Here is a 21883-nt window from a genome sequence, read left to right on the forward strand (position 1 = left end):
TTGTGTTTTAATTAATCTCCATTAGATCCTCTAGTTTGCATTCAACAGACTGACTGCATAAGACCAGTGTCTGTCTTCAGTGTGCCGTTGATCTCTTGCTTGCAAGGTTACTACTTTCAGTTTCATATGTTTACAGTTTTTATTAAATCATCTGATAACAATGCAAGAAATCATGGATTGCAAGTTTGTTTTATTATCATAAACTAGCAAGCAATACTACACAGAAGTTTCACATCCAGCCTGTAGAGGTCAGACGGAAATGTAAATGTTTTTCCCAAAGTTGTCATAACCCATTTCAAACTAGTATTATCAGACTGAAAAACAGCCACATTTACATGGGCTAATTTCATGTGTCGGAGGGGCCAACTGTAGACTGCAATCAACTCAAACATCTCTGCCTTCACTATGTGAAAGCATTCATTGTACTTCTGCCACTGCAGTAATGGTGGTGTCTCTAAAGAGCACAACACAAAAATCAGCAGGTGAATTAATTTACTCTTCAGTAAATGGCTAGTGGATTCTTCTTCATTGTAGTAGGAAAAGTATAATTTTCATAATAATATCAAAAATACTACATGGCAAGTGGACCAAGGAATCTAAGGAAAACTTAATCTTGTTTCAAAACCTTGCAGCTCAGGAGCTATGATGGAAAGTGTGGTGCAATCTTCTCTGGCCACAAATTTTCCACCAAATTATTAATTTAGCTTTCAAGGTATACCGCTAACTAAACCACACAGACAGGCAAAAAAAATAACTTCCTCAACAGAGGTAATCATTACAGGCAAAGACACTAAGTGGCAAAAATATATTCAGCTCATTAATTCAATTGAGACAACACTCACAGATTGGTGGAAGCCAGTTGTGGAGGATGCTTGAGAGGTTGTAGGTCTTTGGAGATCAGAGGGAATTCAAGAGATTTCAGTTCATTTTGTCAGAGCCCTGAGATGTGACCATGAAAGACAGAAAAGACTGGAGCAGCTTTGTAAGGACAAGTATCACACTGATAAACCAGCAGTGAAAAGATGCCAGCCTACTAATTTTTTGTGCTGCTTCACAATGGTCTAATCAACCACCAGAGTCATAGGTTGTGGGGTAAAAATGAACAGATTGAATTATGACACATTGTATGCTGATTTAAAAAAAATGATTATTTTCATTTATATGGTTTTACAGGTCATTATTAATAATTATCCTCATGACCCACAGAGTCCTCAATGATAATTATGGGGTTTATATGACAGAGAAAACATACTGTAGCTGATGATTTCTGCTCACTCCATGAACAAAGGAAATCTCTGTGCACCAAGAAGGCCAAATGGTAATCAGATGTCAGAAAGGTTGTAGACCGAGATGATAAATGTCACGTAGGCTGCACCACTCACACACTTGTGACTGCATACTACACACAAAGGAAATAAGAAGGTAGTGAGGGACAGCAGGGGATGGGTTGTTAATCCTCCAACGCTGCATTCTTGATGTTCTTTCCTTCCATCCACCTCTCAATAAAAGCCAATAACCATGTCTAAATAAAGACACAATTACGGTTTGTCATTTAATTTCATTAATTAATTTGTCTCTGTACTGACTCCTTGTGGTTAGCTGCCATGTCTTTGTGGATTCTGCTTTTTAGAGCACATAATTATAATTACTAATGTATTTGATTTTAATCCCTACACACAATAATCATTCATTCACCCATTCACTTATTCATGGTGATGAATGCGTCATCTGTACTGATCCCTTTTCCTGGTGGTGTCTCTGTGGATTTTCATCTCTCGACCAAATAATCATCAATGTTTTTAATTTGATCTGTACACACAATAATCACTCATTCACCCATTCACTATTTCATCCATTCATTCATGGTGATAAATGCATCATCTGTACCGACTCCTTTTCATCGCAGTCACAAGATATCATATCTTTGTGAATTATAATTTCTAGACACAATTATTAAAATAATTTATGGTTTAATTCATTCACTCATTCATTCACTTATTGATTTGTCCATTCATTCATCTGTACCAACTCCAATTCATGGCAGTTGCTAGTTACCTCATCTGAGTGAATACCAATTCCAGATATTACAATATGGTTAATGTTCTTTTCATTCTTTCATCTTGTTACCATATCTGTGTGTATGACCCCCTGGAAAGAATAGTTTATCTTCTAATTTAATTTAACAATTTATTGACTCTTCATTCATTCATTTATTCATTCATTCACTCAGTCACTCACTCATTAATTAATTAATCTTGAAACAGAGGTGTTATCTTAGTGGCCAGTTACCATGTCTGTATAAATTAAGATCCACTGATTCTGCAATGGTTTAATATTCTGTTTTATTCATTCATTCATTCATTCATTCATTCATTCAGTTATTCATTTCTTCATTCACTCATCTGTACCAACTCCTTTTCACGGTAGTCACTACAGTAGTTACCATCTCTATGTGAATTAGGATTCCAGATATGATGATTTATGTTTTTAATTTATTTTTGAATTCCTTTACAGGGTAAATTGAGAATCTCTCTTTGATCTGACTTGTATATTTCTAAAATGAGGGGGGAAAACAGATCTACTTACTGTACAATCCCCACCTCTCTCTTTGTGGGGGCTCTACCTGTCTCTACTCATAGTTAAGTGAGTTACATAAGTAAGGTCTGTGTGTTTGTGTGTGTGAAGCAGGGTTACTATCATATCTGTAAAATTTTTGGTACAGGGCCCAGTGCCACCCTTTCCTCTGAAAGCTGCCTTGCAGCAGCGTTGCTGATAGAACACCAGGAAACAGCTGCCTCTTATCGCCCAGAGTCAACAGGTGTCCTTGCGAGAAGGCTTCATGACGTGAATGCTGAACTTCACCTGCTGATCAGGCCAGCTGACCTCAAACTGCGGTCACGCCACCAGGGAAGAAGCCTCTTGCAGCAAGGACTTGTTTATGAATAGCAACGAGGTGTCAGTTGCCCCCGAAGGGGATGTAAAGTATGAACAGGCAAATTACTCATAAAATGGGCCTTAATTACAATTTGTGTGATGAAGTTTATTTTGAGCACAAAATGTTGGCTCTCTTTCAGGACACCATGTGGCACCAAAGTGTGTCTCATCTACAAAAGTGACATTAAAGTGCATTTGTCCATGAAATGCTGGTGAAGTGTAGCAAAACACATTTTGTGGCTTGAATGATTCAGCAAGCATCACAGTACTGCAGGTTCAGTTTTCTTCATTGTATAATACAAAATGCCCTCTGTGGCATGAACTATGACACTTACTGAGCATCTTGTGACATCAGACATACTGTATATTTTCTGCCAGACAAATCCTTTTTGTGCTCAAGGCAAGGCATTTTTTTGGTATTGCACTTTTCACACAGATCATTCAAAGTGGTTCAGAATAACAGAATAAACAACAAAAAAATAAAAATGCATAACAAGCAAAGGAATGAAATAATATACTGGGAATCTAAAAACAGAATAAAGTTTAATTAAAAGCAAAAATAGCGAGGACACATCTCAGATCTTCTGGAATTTTTTTGCAGATCCTTGCAGCATGGTAACTGAACGCATCTTCTCCATGTTTGAAATTAATTCTGGGAGCAATCAGCAGACCAGTGCTGACCTCAGAGGTCAAGAGGGCTGATAAAGCAGAAGAGATTAAGGGATGTATTTTTGTCCTGCACCAATGAGTCATCATCAACCTTCATTTCACCTCTAAAGACCATTGTGGAACCAATCTCATTGTGGAGTTAAAAACATCAGATAAACCAAACGTGTAAGAACTGATGAGTTCATCAGTGTAATACATAAAATGCAAATAAACAGAAAACTTCTTAGAGGAAAGGAATGAGTACACAGACCACTAAGATCGTGTTCTGTGAAGGCATGAACAAGTAGCATTATTTAGCAGCACTTTAGATGTTATTAGGGCTTGAGGTGCAGCTTTCCGAGAGCCTTTTTAAAAACCTGAGAAAAGCCCCCCTCCAACCTACTAAAAGTAAAGACCTGATGTGGCTGTAGTTCTGAATCCATAACTACACCAAGATTTCTGATTTGGGTTTAGTTCTTGGCAACATACCACACACAGGTTTTGCAGTTATATCCTTATTTAATAGCAGGAAAGTGCAGAAATGCTGTATCATATGTTGCACATAGTTTAACACATCATTAAGCATTTGTTGCTTCATAATGAAATGTATAAACTGGATAATATATGTAATTTAAAGGATTGAGAATAAATGCTGAAAGCCAGACTGTAGTTTGCCTTCAGTTTATTGAGAGCTTGGAACAAGACATAGATTTGATCATCTGTGCTGTTTTTTAATTTTTTTTTATTTTTTATGCACATGCCATAGCTGCTAATTTAATACATACAGTATATATTCCTATTTTGTTGAGAGATTCTCTTACTAACAGCAATAAGTTAGACACACCACCAAAAACATAGGAAATAAACCATTTTACGACAAAACAACATAAATGTAAAGGTGTAAAGGCTAGTGTAGATGCTATATATTACAAAGCAAATGCATTTTTTGGTCCTGACTGAAATATCTCAACAACTACTGAGAGGACTGGCATGAAATTCTGACATTCAAAAGATGAACTCCTGACTTTTTGTCAAGTGCCACCAGCTGGTTAAAATTTTTTTTATCTAGACAACTGTGAATTACTATGAAATTATAGGTGTAAATATCCATGGTACCCAAAGGATGCATCCAAATGACTTTCAAGATCATTTCATGATTCCCGGAAAACAAACCCTAATGACTTTAGTAATTTGGTTCATTGAGCACCACCATAAAACTGACATTTTTTTTCTTTTAAAAATATCTTAACAACTGTTAGATGGATTGCTATGACAATGGTAAACACGTCACCTACAGATGATGAACTATAATCACTTGTCCAATTACTTGCCTTATGACAAAAAAGTGCTCATTAGTAAGTGTTAGCATGAAGATGAACATCGAAGATGATGAACATGGTAAACATTATACAAGATTCAAGATTCAAGATCCTATTATTGTCATTCAGCAAAACATCAGTGATGCAAAGCAGAACGAAATTACGAGCATGGTACCATAAAAAACACAGATAAGTATATAAAAAGAGAGCTCTATAAATAAATCTCTCTATAAAAAGCTGAAATAAATAATTTATGTAAATGTACATGATTTACATCATTTTTACAACATGTTAGCATCATTATTGTGAGTGTGTTAGGGTTATTATTGACATTAGCATTGTGCTAATGAGTACAGCCTCACAGCTGCTGTGGTTGTAGACTTTTAGTCTTGTTTAAACATGGTCTGTTTTAAAATTTCCATTTCCCTGCTGTCTCCCACACATGCATCTTTATTGCTATTTTGCTGTTACTCCTGTGTTTTGCAGGCAGTTTGGTAAATAATTGAAAGAAAATTACTGATGGTGATGAAGACATATTTGGAGACCTGATGGCATCAGTTGTGTTTTTTCTCTTGCTGGTGGTCACATAATGTTAAAATTATCTACATAATATAATAGTATATATTTTTTCATTGTACAGTTCATACAAAGAATGAAGCTAATGCTTTACAATAAGGACACGCAAGTAAAACAGAGAATATAAAACTGTTGAGGAAAGTATAGATGCAAAGTCAGAGCAGTTACAGTAGGGAAATAGAGGCACAAAGAAAAAAGGTAGGCTACAGAAGAGCTTCAATAAAAGTACTAATAAAATAATGACATAGAGAGAGGTTTTGAGCAGCGATAACTTGGCATGCTCCCTTTCTTGTCACCCTCTCAAGTAATATGGGTATTTGTATTTGAGGAAAGCTTTTTAGAGTTGTGAGGACAGCGAAAAGATAAAGAATAGGTGTTTGGAATACTGCAAAGTGTGAAAGGAAATGCATTTGGTCTCCAGAGTGAACGCAGTGTGTCCTCTCTGGGCAAGAGGTCTGTATGTGTCAGCCCTTTTCTACTGTCACACATGTGTTCACTCTGAGTCTGGATCTTGTGAAGGTTTTTTCAAGTGAGGCTCTGTCACAGTAGACAGCTAACAATTATCTACTGTCTATGCAGAGTGAAAGAAGTTTCAAACTTAGTTGGGGGACAAATCACATTACTCTGGTAAGTATGTTTGGTTGTTTGGGTTACATTAACTAAGGAGGACACTTCTTGCTGCTCACTGTTTAATGTTGAAAATGTATGCTACATATTAGCGATGCAGTTCTGTTTATTACAAGAATATTATCAATTACCTTTTCCATGACTACAGATCAATTTAGTTTTTTATATCTTTGTGAGGCTGGTGGTGCTTTGAGCTTAATATTAACATCTGCATGCTGATTTAATGATTAACATGTTCACCATCTAACAAACCATTAACATATTAGCATGCTAACATTTGCTCTTTAGCACTAAATACAAAGTGCAGGTGAGACTGGTAGGAATGTAATTAGTTTGACAGGTATTTGGTCATAAAACATTGGACAATTAAAACTTAATTACAATTTATCCCGAGGGGAACATAAACGTCTGAACCCAATTTCATGGAAATCCATCCTGGAGTTGTTGAGCCATTTCAACTCATTTCAACTCCAAATATATTAACTTCATAATAGCTCTAAAAGAAAGGTCAGGGGATCACCAAAGAGGAAGGATTAATCTTCTTGGCACCATTAACACTTGTACAAATTCCATGGCAGTCCAATAGCTATTAGATATTTTACTAAAAAAACAAAATGTTAACCACATGGTGGGGCAAAAGGAAAGGTCATGCGATCACTAAAATCAGTGTAGGCTTCATCCTCTGGGGACCGTGAACATCATGAATGAATTTGGCAATCCATCTAGTAGTTGTTGAGATATTTCTGTCTGGACTTAAGAGGTGGACCAACCAACATTGCTTCCAGCTTAAAAATCAAAAAACTTTAATTGGCAGAATCCTCTGTGTAGGGGCTCAGCAGGAAGTTTGCCCAAATTTGGCTTTAAATAACAAAAAGTGCCCTTCTCTTCCTGTTTGGCCCCACCAAGAGCTAAATCTAATTCTCAGGTAATTGTAGTGTTGGGTCAGGTTCAATTATTGTGTCCCCTTAAACAAATTTATATTCCTTGGATGTGGGACCTTTTCTGGAATATTTTTATTTTTGCTGTCTTCAGGTTTGTTCAGAGCCCATCTGAACGCTTGTTGTAAGATTTTAAAACTTTACTTGTAAGCCATGTTTGGAGGTTGACAGCAGAACTACATCGTCTGCAATTTTGTCTTCTTGTCTAAAGGCTTGGGACCCGGTTCATTATATCCTAAATTATGGGAAAGTTAATTTGCTATATTCAATAACGTGGGGCTGAGCCTTGCTTTTCTGTCCAATTGACACTGCATATTCATGATCATTTTTACCACAATACCACTTTTTGTTACTTTGACACATTGAGTCAAAGGCTTTTGGGAGGTAGACAAAGCAGGGGTGTGTTTCACATTTGATTTCATTAACATAAATGTCATTTAAAGTTCACAGCGGTCTGTGGTAAGACAATTTGGCATAAACCCAATCCGAATTTGGTGTAAGGATAGATGGTGTGTGCAGATTGTTAAGTCCTCTGAGACAAAATTATGATTTCAACCTTTATTGTTTAATGACTCGACATAAGTTGACTAGGCTGCAGCAGCTTGCCAAGGTTAAAATAATGTCTTTGTTCTCAGGGAAATAACCTATATTGAGAATCAGGTTAAACTGTGTTACCAAACTGTTTTAAAATTCAAATACATTTCCTTGATCTATATTTTAGCATTTTGTTCAATATGTCATCAGAATCAAAAGCCCTTTCTGTCCATTAAGGGCCTTGTTTGTTTGCATGTAGCTCTAGTTTCATGATGGAAAAATCTAGTGGGCTGTGATTGATTATATCTAGCAATTTTTAAAAGCTCATGTTGTTTGTGTTTCAAACAGTCCTTTGAAGTGAAGAATTCATATCTCTATCTATATCTTGAGATATATCTCTTAAGATGTGAGTGAGAGTGTGTTCAAGTGATTCCTGAGGAGGAGTGTTAGGAGTCCATAATCTAATGCTGTTTACACGTCTTAGATGTTATTATTATAATTCAAATTACCTTCAATACTGTGGACTAACTTGGAGTTCTTTTTTGTGGTAATGTGCTTGATTCTAATTTGTAAGAGAAAATGTGTTTTGAGGGAAAAGCAGTGCTGTCTGTATTACATTTATAAACATAATGCAATATAATGAAGACACGTTGTTGATCAATTTTTCTGCCAAGTAGCAAAAACTGAATAGGTAATTAACTTGTTTTCCTACAATATCTGCTATTGCAATACAGTATCTGCTTGAAGCAACTAAAGCTTTTATAGACACTCACAGTATTCAGTTAAGGTCAGGGAAAGATCATGGTTAAAGTTACCATATGGTTTGTTACACCTAAAGGATACACACAATAAAAAACAAACAAAAAACAGACAAAAAACAAAACCACTATCTTTTCCTAATTACATTATTACATTACATTTATTGAGTGATATAAATGACAGGACTTATAAGTAGGTTTGGAGTTATCTGTCTTTTTGACTGTATGATGTTTCTGTGGTCAGGGGCCTGACTGTAAAAGCACTGAAAGAGGCCAGGTCCATACCTGTAATCACGTACACTGGTGTACTGCCTCCTCTGTTGTACCGTAATTACAGTATTTCCTGTTGAGGATTCCTGTTGAGGATAATCTCTCTCAGTAGTTCAGTAGTTTAGGGGCACTGTGTTCTCACCTCTAATTTACACCAGTAATTATCATTAAATCCATTATAGCGATACAATGTCAGCGTGCTTGCTCTTCCATCTGAATACTGAGGAGAAGCATGTCCTTTAATCTTCACTAATTAAACTAAGTTACAAATGCAAGTGTTCTGGCATTACGCTTTCCCAAGAATGTCTGACACAGATCTGAACTGTATCTCTCAGCCTTGTGTCTAATTTTCAGGTGTGCATTGTGCTTTCAGTTTGTATGTCTCTCAGCTCAGGGCTTTGTCCTTGAGGTTTGTATCAAAGATGCTCAATTTCACTTTGTTAATGTTAATAGCCCTCCTCTCCTGTTGCTCTGTTGCTTTTTGTTTATTACTTATGTAGTTTTTTTTTGTGTTCTTCACCTCCCTGTCATCTGCACTAATAACCTACAACCTCAGCACACTTCTGAATATTGCCACTATAACTATGTACCTTTTTTTTTTTTTTTAAGTTACACATGATAACTCCACTTTACCAAAAGACCCTCCGGGACGCGGATCCTAACAATGGAAACAAGCCTCTGCGGAGAAGCAGGAAGACCAGTGGAACACCAAGGGAAACGTTCTAGGGTCCAAAACAGACTGCGTGCGGGAGCACGTCGTACACCCCTGCCCATTATCCTGCTTACAAATGTTCAATTCATGGATAACAAGCTGGATGACATCAGGGCCTGGATCCACTTCCAACAGGACATGTGCTAGGGTAACTGAAGCAGGTGATCTGACGGATGAGGACCGCTCACTATCCTCAGATAGCATATGGAAGCAGGCCATTTCAGGCAATGATGCGAGCCTGAAGTAGTCCACATGTAAAATAGCAAATATGGCTCAAATATCCCAAATCAAATGTGGGCCTTTTTTGGTAAAGATGCGGTAAAGATCAGGTATGTGTATTCTGGATGTGGGCCAGCTCTGGTTTATCTGGTTTGTTCTTGGTTGACATACGGCTTGCTTGTGGCCCAGATCCGGATAACAGGAGCAGACTGCCCAAGTGCTATCAATCCACGCTGTATGTGGGCTACATGAAAGTACTGAAAGTGTCGGGTGTGGGCCAGGTCTGGGCAACAGCAATTTTGCTATCTGGGTCTGTCTCAGAGCATGACATGACGAGAGCTCTGAGACAAGTGAACAGCAGGAAGCCCAGACGCCATCCCAGGGCAGATGCTAAAATCACGGGCTGACCAGCTAGCCCCAATGTTCACCCCTATTTTTAACCGGTCCCTGGCCCATTCTGTCATTCCTACATGCTTAAAAACATCCGCCATTATCCCCAAGAAGACCAACCCAACCTGCTTAAATGACTACTGCCCTGTAGCACTGACCTCTGTGGTGAAGAAACACTTTGAGAGACTCATCAAAGACTTCATCCGCTCATCTCTGCCCGTCTCATTAGACCCCCTTCAGTTCACCTATCACTTCAATAGAAGTACTAATGACACCATCTCCCATGTTCTCCACTCCATTCTCTCTTACCTGGACAGCAGAAAGGGGAATGATGAGCACCTGCTGTTCATTGATTACAGTTCAGCGTTCAACACTATAGTTCCCCTCAGATTGGTCACAAAGCTCATGGACCTGGGGCTGAGCTCCTCACTCTAGAGTAAAGATATAATGTTTGAAGGATTTCAGTTTGAAGTTTTCTTTTATTATTAAACAATAGTCATATTGAATGTCTTATATTATGAAGTAAGAGTTGTATTGAATTTATATTTGAATATGTTTCTGAGAGTAATCTAATCACATAAGTGTTGCTTGACTTTATTTCATTTCACTATAGTATTAAACTTAAATTCAGTGTAGATGGTTTGAGATGTGTAGGTGATTTAAGAAAGTTGAATCAATGAAGGTTTGATGTCTAGACATCATGAAGTGTTAACATGAAGGTTACTGTTTCATATGTTAATAGAAAAACTGACTTATTATGAAATGAATGTGTAACACTTAACTCTTTCTTGAATGGCTTCACAATATAAGATAAAAGGTGATATGAAATGTTCAGACCTAGCGACTCTGAAGTGTGAATTTGCGTTTAAAACTAAAACTTAATTCCCTCGTGTTTTTTTGCCATCTCAAGTCGAGGTCAAACCGCTCCTTAAAAGTCTAGAACAAAGGAATTGAATGTTCATCAACAACTCAGCACGAAAACCTTTAAAACACATCCAAAACTCTGCCTGCTTTGATCAAAATTATAAAAAAAGGAAAGCTTAACTGAGGTCAGATGAGCTGGCCTCCAGAACTAAAGAAAAATTCTTAATACGTCTGTTTCATTTGTTGTTCCACCAAGTATATGCGTATTTTATCTTTTAACAAGTTTAGTTTGTTTTTTTGTTTTTATTTGTATTGTATTTCCACGTACAGTATTTTATTTTTGAAGTGAACACCCCTGAAGATTTGATTGTAAACTTATTAAACTTTATTAAACTTTATTCGGCATTAAACTCAGGTTACTACAAGCCAACCAAAGCCTGAATCCAAACTTAAATGCCTGAAGAAGAAAATTACGCTTTAACTGGATCCCTGTCTGCTTTCTGAGAGCAGTACAGCAAATGAGAGTTAAGCCAACTCAAAGATTCATTCCCGAGCAGCCTGAAACTACATGACTCTTTTCCACCGGTGTTCAACACCCCCGCACCTCTGAAGACTCATCTGTAACATGGACCACATGGTTCTACCAAGCTGTAACTTGCAGCCAACTACCAAAACAATGCTGGACCTGACGTCCCTACAACAACAAAACTCGTCAACATTAAGGCATAACATGGCTTTGTGATCAAGGGTTGATCTCAAATAACATTAAAATTTAAAAAAATAATTTATTTAGAGAAGTTGAACTAGTTTTCTCTTAGCATTGCATTCCCTCGCTGCAATACGTCAGCATTGAGTCACACACTTTGTTATGAGACTGATTCATTGATTGATTGACCACAATGAGAATTAAATTCCAACTTTAATGTTTCCTCTGGACATTAAAGGTTACTTCGAGGAGGTGGTGCCCAGCTGAGGTTATGTTTTATATCAATGAAGTGTTATGTCACAAGTCTACACACATCACCACCCTGATGAAGAAAGCAAGGCAGCACTTGTATCACCTCAAGCAGCTGAGGAAATTCAAGATCTTCTTCTTCTTCTACACTGCCACAGTAGGGTCTGTGCTCTCTGGAAACATCACTGCTGGTATGGAAATTGCAGCTCTCAGGATAGCAAAGCCCATCACAGATGTAATTGTAAAAAGACAATTACATCTGATTGACAAGAGCCGTGACACTGTTTACATAAAAGTTGGTAAACTCTTCAAGTAAAGGCATCACCAGGACGGCACTGTCCTGCCTCCAGGACATCTACACCAGGTGGTGCAGGTCATTAAGGACATTCACCACCCCAACCAACTGTTTCAGTGGCTGCCCTCTGGCAAGTGTCTTCACTCCATCAAGGCCAAGACTGAGAGGCTGAGAAGGAACTTCTTCCCTCAGGCCATATGGACCATAAACACACACATTCTGCACCTATTTTGCATTCTGCATCTTTTTGCAGCTCAGCACCTTTCATACTTCACCATTTACATTTGCGTTTTGCCCACTGATCCCTACACCCTGAAAATTGTTTATAACTTGCCACCTATTTCTTACTTATTTCATTTTTACCTTATTTTTATTATGTACATATATATTGTGAAATTCCATCATTTATCCCTGTATATAGATTTATATTATTATTATTATATTAATATTCCATTACTTTTCCATATATGTAGCTTTATATTTTTATTTTTGTACTGCTATATAGCTTTATGTTCGCATTTGCACAGTTGTTGAAGTTGTTGCAATTTCATTCCACCAATGTTGTGTACAATTATGCATGTGACAAATAAAATCTTGAATTTTCAGTGTAGAAATAGCTGTGATTAACATTCTTATGTATCCACATTTGAGACTTGGTTTGGTCTCTGTGGCAACAAATGACATCAGAGTTCTCAACTTCTCAAAGTTCCTGCTAGTTTGTTACGCTCCCTCCTCCTCCCATCTTTCTACGTTTATACGCTGGCACTTAACTTGACTAGAGGAACTGTCTTGTCATTCAGATAATTGAATAATACTCATTTCAGGAGGGACTACAAGAGCTCACACAGTTTCTTATTATTGGATTCATGCCCTGTAGGGCTGCATCTTCATTGGTTTTACTCTTATTATTTAATTGGCTTCCCATGCACAGACACGCTCACTTAAAGTCCCCCTCCAGTCAAAAATATGTTTTTCTTATTGTTATCATTCAGTTGGATGTTTGAGCTTCACTGTGCAGAATGATGTATGTGCAGAGTATGATACCAGGGCCACATTTCCCCTGGCATTAAAATGCAATATGTATCTGAATACTGGATAAGGAAAAAATGCACTCAGAATGCATTGTGATCAGAATGCATTCGGATCTGCCAGACCACATTTGGCGGTAGTCAGGCTTGCATTGTGAAGGGATCTCAGCCAATATTGTAAACGCAATGTGTACAGCATTCACAAGAAAAAAATCATCTCAGTAATTTGAAACGTCACCCAGCTCCACCTCTTCCTGCCAGCTTAAGCAAGCCCTGCATAAGCTACACACATAGCAGTAGCTAGGAGTCATCCTTCACAAAACATGATTTAGAAATGAAGGAATCCATCCGCGGCAGCAGTTTCCTTGACCTGGGATCAGATAATGTATCTAGAGACAGATCACATGTTAAAACCAGGTGTAAATGTGGCCTAGAAGATTATTTTCACGAGAGTTTCTCTGTACTCACTCAAAAATCTGAGTTAAATGGGTACACTAATGAGCATTTGACCTAGGGTCCGGTATGTAACTTACGCAAGTGTGATGTAAAAACTTGAAGCCTCTAGTGCACATAAACTGAGAGTGGACTTATCAGTGAAGCCAGACACATCTTGTGTCCAGCAGTTAAACTTTTGAAATAAACAACATTTGCGTATTCATAGATTCTGGATTTGTCAGTAAGCGAAAGGGCGGAGATGTCATTTTAAGGATTTTTTTTACATAGTAATTAAACTTTTTTTGTTAAAGAACCATAACAGACAATGAATTATTCCAAGCAGAGGATTTTTATATGCTTTGAAACATGACTAGAAGGGATCTTTAAAGGATATGGCTTGCAATATTCTATATTATTCTTAAGGTCAACAAAGCCCATAAAAAGGCCAAAACCAACAACAAAGTATTACAATTCTAACAGGTATTGTTTATCTAGTCAAAGCTTGATACAGCTTACTCCTCTGGGTACAGTAACATGTTCCTTTAATACAATGATGCTGCTTTAGCCTCATCTTATCATAATGACAGTAATTCCTGTTGAGGATAATCTCTTTTAGTAATTCAAGGGTACTGTGATCTCAACTCTAATTTACACCAGTAATTATCATTAAATCTATTATAGCGATACAATGTCAGTGTGTTTGCTCTTCCATCTGAACACTGAGGAGAAGTATGTCCTTTAATCTTTACTAATTAAACTAATTCACAAATTAAGTGTTCTGGCATTGAAGGCTGCCCAAGAATGTCTTGCTTATGACGCAGATCCCTTTGTAACTTCTGCGGTTGATATGGTACCCACTTTTAGATGATATTCTATATCTCAGTGAAGTAGCCTACACTCTTACAGCCTACACAGTTTGAGGATGCTTCTGTCAGCTTTAAGCTGCTGTTTCATCATCTCTGTTTACTGCTGAACCAGTGAGTTGATTATTTATTTCCCTCAGTTTAATTTTCTTTCAGCTCTTCAGTGAGTAAGGATTGGGCATTGGGTAGTGTGCAGTTATTTTGCCTATCAAACTTTCTTGCATGACACATATTGTTTACAATTATAATGGTGGCAGATTAACCATCATAATTCTTAGTATTTTTTGAAATAATGGGTCATTAATTTCAGGCAGAGGTAGCCAGAAGCAGCCCTCAATTTAGATAGTTAGTCCTAGTGTTATAAATATAAAGGAAAAGGTAATCATCATTCTTGGTGACCGAGGTAGATTTATGCTTTATTGTTCCTTTTTGTAAACAGTATTTTTCACTTTTAACATTACAAGATAAAAGGTTTGTAGGATGAGGACTAACTAGTGTGATTAGCAAATGTAATGCTATCTTGGATAATAAGTTTGGCTGGAGTTGCTGGAACGTAAACCTCCCAAATTCCAATAAAGAGCAGGACAGAGCAGGTACGCTGCTTTAGTTAGCCTACACTCTGATACATACACATCCAGGGCAAGTTATCTCATAGTAGATGTGCTATTGTGAAGGGTTTTTATTATGTGTTTGTTTGTTTTCACTAACAAAGTGCAGTTAGCTAATGAATGCTCTTTGGCCTTAGAAGTAACACTGTATTAGGTTATTACGGTAAACTAATTAGATGGGCTATCATACCAGCAAACAAATACCATTTAATCCAGTCCTTACACTTTTTTGTCAGTTTTCTTGTTTAAATATATTGTTTTTATTTTATGCATTGTTTACTTTTATTTTCCCAGAATGAGTTTTGGTTCACATTTCTGTGAACTCTTCAGTTATTTTGTTGGTAGCTATGTTTACACTCACTCTGCTATCCTTAAATCTGGAGAACAGGAAGCTGTTTAGAGCAGATTGATATTCTGTTCATAGTCTGCTCATATTGTATGTGAATGCTACCGAAGCTAATTGCATTGTCCTTCACCATTTCACACTATTTATGGACAGTAGAAAAATACGGGCAATTATAGCATGACCAAGGTTATTTTTGCTTTTAAGCATGTCTGTAATGGTGCCATTTACAATGCTCTCATCTAGTGTTGTAGATATACAGTATTTACCCACACTGCTGTCCTTCCCTTTCATAACTGTGATGTTGCCTGTGATAGATACCCAGATGTCTCAATCTGAACTGATATAACCAGCTTCCCTCTCTGTTTGAGAGTTAGTTTAGTTTATTCGTTTATTTAATGGGGGCCTTGCACAACACAACCATTGGGCCAGAGTTACAGTAGCTATATAGCTAATTTATCTGTGGTCCCTGGGCAGGAAGATATGAAAAACAATGCAGTGCAATACAAACAGTACAGTACAAACAAAGATTACCAACAGATATTATTTATGTAGTCAAAGCCTGATACAGCTTTCTCCTCTGGGTAACATGTATTTAATCCTGTTTGAGTAACATTTAATAAAACTACAGTACAGTGCCCAGCTATTCTTGGAAATTACTTTGACTGTCAGTTACCTTGACAACTTATTATCAAAATCAGAACGTTTGAGAGATTTCTGCATTTGTGTTTTTGTCCTTGCTTTTCTCACTGGCTTGAAATGGGCAGTGCTCTGCTGGGAAAAAAAGGTGATGTCAAGTATTTCTGTGCACTAATCAAATTCATGTCTTCAGTATAAACAAATGGGCTTGGGGCTGAGTGTTACAGACAGGGTAGAGAAGTCAGAGAGTATTGAGAGACAGACTAACAAATTATTGGTTTTGGGTTATTTTTTATGAGATTTATAAGAAAAATATAGAATAACGCCGGTCTTACCCTTGAATCTACACCATCAACTGCACAAGCTAAACTTTAGTGTCATCAATTGGAAGAATTTTGTTGACCCCATCTCTGTGTTGCACTCAAAACTTTAGTATCATATAAAAGCCATAATTCCTGGAGCATCTGAACACTGAATGGTCTCAGGATTGTGCATGAAGAGACAGTCCCCATCTTGATTATTGATGGGGACCAAACACATGGATCAACTATGGCACTGATGCGCTAATCAATTTAGGAGAGCAAACTAACAATTATCATTTTTGCTTTCTGATGTGTCCTTGATATTGCATTGGTTGTCTGTGAGGAGAATTTTCATCAGACTATATAAATTAAACATTGGACAAGTGTAGTTTTCTGATGTGATGGCATTTGCCTGCTCTGTAATCTCACTCATGGTAGCTTATTGCACTGCTTTAATTGCACTGCTGCAGCTGGAAGTGGTTTATGTTTTGGGAGGCTGATCAATTTTTCTGACACTCACTACCTGTCAGCTACATTCAGGCTCCATCCTGTTTCCCAAAGTTTGGACTGTGATCCTATATTGCTGCCAGTTTTAGATCATCCCTGCAGGGGCCTGTAGGTGAGGTCAAAGACTCCACATCTGTCTTGTTTACAGCCTCAATTTGCATTGTCAAAGTTTATTGAATTAAAAAAAGGTATCAGCACGTTACCAATATGTAACTACAGCAGTGTGAAAACTTTAAAAGATAATGGTCTAGATGATAGGTCATGTTCAGTAGTACATTGCCAAGTATGTGAATTAACATATTAAATAATTCTAACTACCACCCACTACCACTTTACTGAAACTGTAAAGGGGTTTATTTATATTCCAAGCATACCTCCGCATACAGAAGGTACAATTGTGTTTCATCCTATCCCTGATTTGATGTTCAAGTTTCACTGTGCCTTATTACTTTGTGGTCCATATGCAACTTACATAAGTGTAATGTGGAAACTTGAAGCCTTCAGTGCACATATACTGAAAATTACCTTCTCAGTGAAGTAGGAGACATCTTGTATTCAGCAGTTAAACTTTTGAAATGAACAATATTTGCATATTCATAGACTCTTGACTGAGGGAGATGTTGTAGATGTCTTTTTTAGAATATCTAATCAGGTAACTCAACTTCTATATGGAAAAACCATAACAGACAAAGTACTATTCAAAGCCAAGTATTTTTATATATTTTAAAACATGTCTGGAGGGGATATTTAAATAAAATACAAGAACAAAAAACACTGACATCCACCTACCCTCCAAAAGACAAACAACATAACCATCCCACAGAGACACGGAAAAATAATAACTAATCATAAATTTCAGAAAATGGAAATGTTTTCAGTTTACTTTTGGATGTGGACACAGTTGTGCGAGGTCTTCGGTCATCAGGCAGTTTGTTCCAGATAACAGGACCAAAATAGCTAAAAGCACCTTCATCAGATCTGGATCTTATTCTTGATGCAGTTAGAAAACCACCACTTGATGATCTCAGAGACTTGAATGGACATTTATTCAGTGAGCTGTTCAGAAATGTACTGGGGGAGGAAAACCATTAACTGCTTTAAAGATGATTTAAGTATGTGTTTGTTTTTGAGTGTACCTGTGACGTCTGCATGAGTTGGAGCGTTCTTATTGTTTGTTTGGATAATCTAGCAAAGAGAGCATTGCAGTTATCTAACCTGGTTGAGATGGGGCGGCTATGGCTCAGGAGGTAGAGCGGGTCGTCCACTGATCCGAAGATCAGTTAGATCCTCGGCTCCTCCAGTCCACATGTCGAGGTGTCCTTGGGCAAGATACTGAACCCCAAATTGCTCCTGAAGGCTGTGCCATCAGTGTGTGAGTGAGTGTGAATGATTAGCAACTCCTCTTGATTAGCAGGCACCTTGGATGGCAGCCTCTGACATCAGCACATGAATATGTGTGTGAATGGGTCAATGTGGCATGTAGTGTAAAAGGGCTTTGAGTGGTTGGAAGACTAGGAACCAGCTTCTCAGAGTCAGCTTGAGATTTAATTCCTGCTGTCCTAGTTAAGTTACTGACAGTCAACATAACTTAAGTTACAGTCCAAAATAACTCAGAGGGTCCTGACTTGGTCACTGTCTTGACTGTGACTTGAGTCACTGTCCAGAGAAAGTGACTCCAGGTGTGAATAAATTTTCAAACCTACTACAAGTATCTCAGGATAGTCGTTATCCAGGTGTAAAAAAATCTTGACATCCAATAGTTTATATCAACAATACAGTTCACCAGTTTGTTTCACGAGAAGACAAAGAAATGTACAGCTGTGTATATTCCACATATGAGTGATAGGATATATTACATTTCTTTATACTGTTGCCAAGTGGGAGCATGTACAAATTAAAAAGCAAAGGTGCAAGAATTGAACCTTGTGGAACCCCTGCGAAAACCTTAGTTTCAGCAGATTTGAGGTTGGAGAGAAAACCAGTTAAGAACAGGACCTGTTAGATTAACTGAATATTGAAGTCTATTGATGAAAATATTATGATAAACAGTATGAAAGGCAGTACTGAGATCAAGCAAAACTAAAATAGAAAGTTTTTAACTTTTAAATCATTGTTAATCTTAAGGTCATTAATTACTCTGATAAAGGCTGTGTCAGTGTTGTGATTAGATCTGAAACCTGACTGCAACACATCATAAACACTGTGGGTGGAACAGTATTTATCCAGTTGTTTGGGTATAAGTAAGTTTTTCTAGTATTTTGCTGAGAAAGGGAAAATTTGAGCATGCTTGATAATGCTCAGTATCTCATTTGAAAGACATGGAAAGACAAACACAACAATGCAGTGGGATGGAGTCAAGAGAGCAGGAGAGGACCAGTTGGAGGCATTATTGTTGAATATTGTAATATTATCTAATGGTTGACACTTTGGTGTACAAGAAATTCAAAAGCTTGTCACATTCTACTGCAGAATGAAATTCACTCGGATTGATTTGATAGATAGATTAATCAGTTTGTTGATTGTAGAAGAAAGAAATGAAATGAAATAACTTTGGTTATTTGCAATTAGTTGAGAAATGTATGGACTATCTGGAAGATTTCATTTCACTGTTATAATGATAAAGTGTGTTCTGTCCTCCAGCAGATTATTTTCATTATGCTCACAATTTCACAGTTTCATTGCTTTAGGTGATAGACTGTTACATTTTGGTCAGAACAACATGGTCAATAGTAATTGATAAACATATTAGCATTTGCATGAATGTAACACTTCTTGTTTAGTCTTGGGAACAGTAACATGCTATTTAAACTCAAATGATTGTAACAGACTGTTGAACTGTATTGTATCTGAGTTAGTGCTGATATCAACATGAATATTAAAGTCACCAGATATTACTATGTTATCAAAGTCCAAGGTGATTTTGGATGGCAATAGCCAAATTCTTCAGAAACATTTTTAAAATAACATGCTATAAATAGTTAGGTTAATTGGTGACTTTAAATTGCCCGTAGGTGTGAATGCGAGTGTGAATGCTTGTCTTTCTCTATTATATATGTTAGCCCTATGATTCACCATCGACCTATTCAGGATGTACCCCGCCTCTTGCTCAATGTCAGCTGAGATTGGCTCCAGCTACGCATGACCCTCTAGAGGATAAGCGGTAAAGAAAATGGATAGATGGATGTTATAAATAGCTGCAACGGTTCCACACCTCCTGCTAACCTGAATGCAGAAGTGTAATTGGCTGGTGATGTTTCAATGAGCGCTTTGTTACCAATTTGATCAAGCCAAGTTTCAGTTACTAAGATACAGTCCAGTCTGTGAGGTAACCTACTACCATTTTAGGCTACATAATGTTTTTATGAGTATAATTTCAAATATGAAATAGCCATTCTTCTAATAATCATTTGCTATCCTCATCCACCCAATACTGTTCTTGATGCATTCTTGGTTTTCATAGAATAACCTCAATTTCACTAATCTCGAATATTGCAGGTGGCTGTTTCATGACTTAATCCAAGAGGTGGTGTAGAGATGCAGGAAATTTGTTTTAAATTACAATTTTTTTTCTGGGAGAGAACCCCCAGATCCTCCGCCATTTATATATCTTTCCAAGTTTGCTCCCGCATTTTAATACGTAACCAAGTACCCTTGCTTGGACGTGTTGTCTTTTTTCATGCAGTGGGGGGTGGCTCACGAATTTCAATCACTGACCTCATAGATTTCAGTCATGTTAACTTGACAGGTACACAATGGTCATTTGTCTAATTTTATGAATTCGTCAAGTGTTACTCAGGATCTGTCAGCGTGAAGTTGTAGAGCTGGCCTAAGTAGAGCATGTTTGTAAAGTTAATGCAGCATTGCAGCATTACAGCAATAGACAAGGCCAGAGAGAGGTCGAGTGGGTCAATTTACCACAAATAATGCTCATTTTATTATGAACAAAAATACGTACTACTAAAATCCCATAGGGTTTACATAAAACATACATAAATTCACATACACAAGTCATAAATGTACATTCACACATCCAAGCACATCCATCCACATTCTTACTATTACATTCATTCACATACACCCCTCATCCCCACTCCCTAACCACTACAAACATGAATACACACATGCATTTACACACACACTCGGTGGGACTTTTCTATATTTCAATTTAGTGTCAAGCTTTTCTTTTTGTCAAAGAAGAAGTCATTTGCTTTGATGTTGTCACTTTAATGAAACTGTCAGATTGCATGAATGCACTTTGCTACAGAGAAAGATATCCAGGGGAATGTCTCACTTTTTATGACATTTTATGCACCTTCTCTATACGCTGACGGTTTGTCTCTCCAGTTTTATCGGATATCCCGTCACTGATTTCACTTCTCTCTGCCTGTTTGCTCTGCTGTGCATTGATCTGGCTTTGAAACTGACTTTTGAAACATGTCAGCACCTGAAACTGACTGTTGCCATCTTCAAAATCTGTTTTCTCAAATCATATTAGTCATATCACAACATCCATTCACTACAGCCACTGGTGCTAACTTCGTATTACGAAGCTAATAGTGGGCTAAAAGTGTTTTTCTTTGGCATTTACCTTGTTTAAAAGGAACACGCATGCACTAACATGATGTCTGAGTCAGTTTTGTAAATAATCACTGATACTGTGACATTTCATTGTCAACTACATGATTAGGTCAGCCTGATTGTGATAATATTGTGCCAAATCCAGTCTGATCTGCAATGTAATATATTCTTGTGCGTTTTCTTTAAAACTTTTATTCACAGAAGGGATAGAGACAAAGAGAGAAGAAATAGTATCTCCATCATATAAAGTGGTACTAAAATGGGGCAAGCATTATTTATGAATTCAAACTCAAATGACCAATTTTGCAGGCCAACCATTTCCTTCAACTCAAGTAAGTATGCCCATGGGCACTGATGTCATTGTCTCGTCTCAAAGTAAAGAACCTCATCTGGTCTAGTGCCGATTATGTGCAGTCAGCAGGAAGTGTGCCACACTGCCAATAGCACTGGCTGGTATCAAAAGTGCCACTTTGTCATTAAATACATGCAACTCATTCACATTGTCCTTCGAATTGAATTGAATTGAATTGAATTGAATTGT

The sequence above is a fragment of the Thunnus thynnus genome, chromosome 20 (genome assembly GCF_963924715.1).
Source record: "Thunnus thynnus chromosome 20, fThuThy2.1, whole genome shotgun sequence".
Lineage (NCBI taxonomy): Eukaryota > Metazoa > Chordata > Actinopteri > Scombriformes > Scombridae > Thunnus > Thunnus thynnus.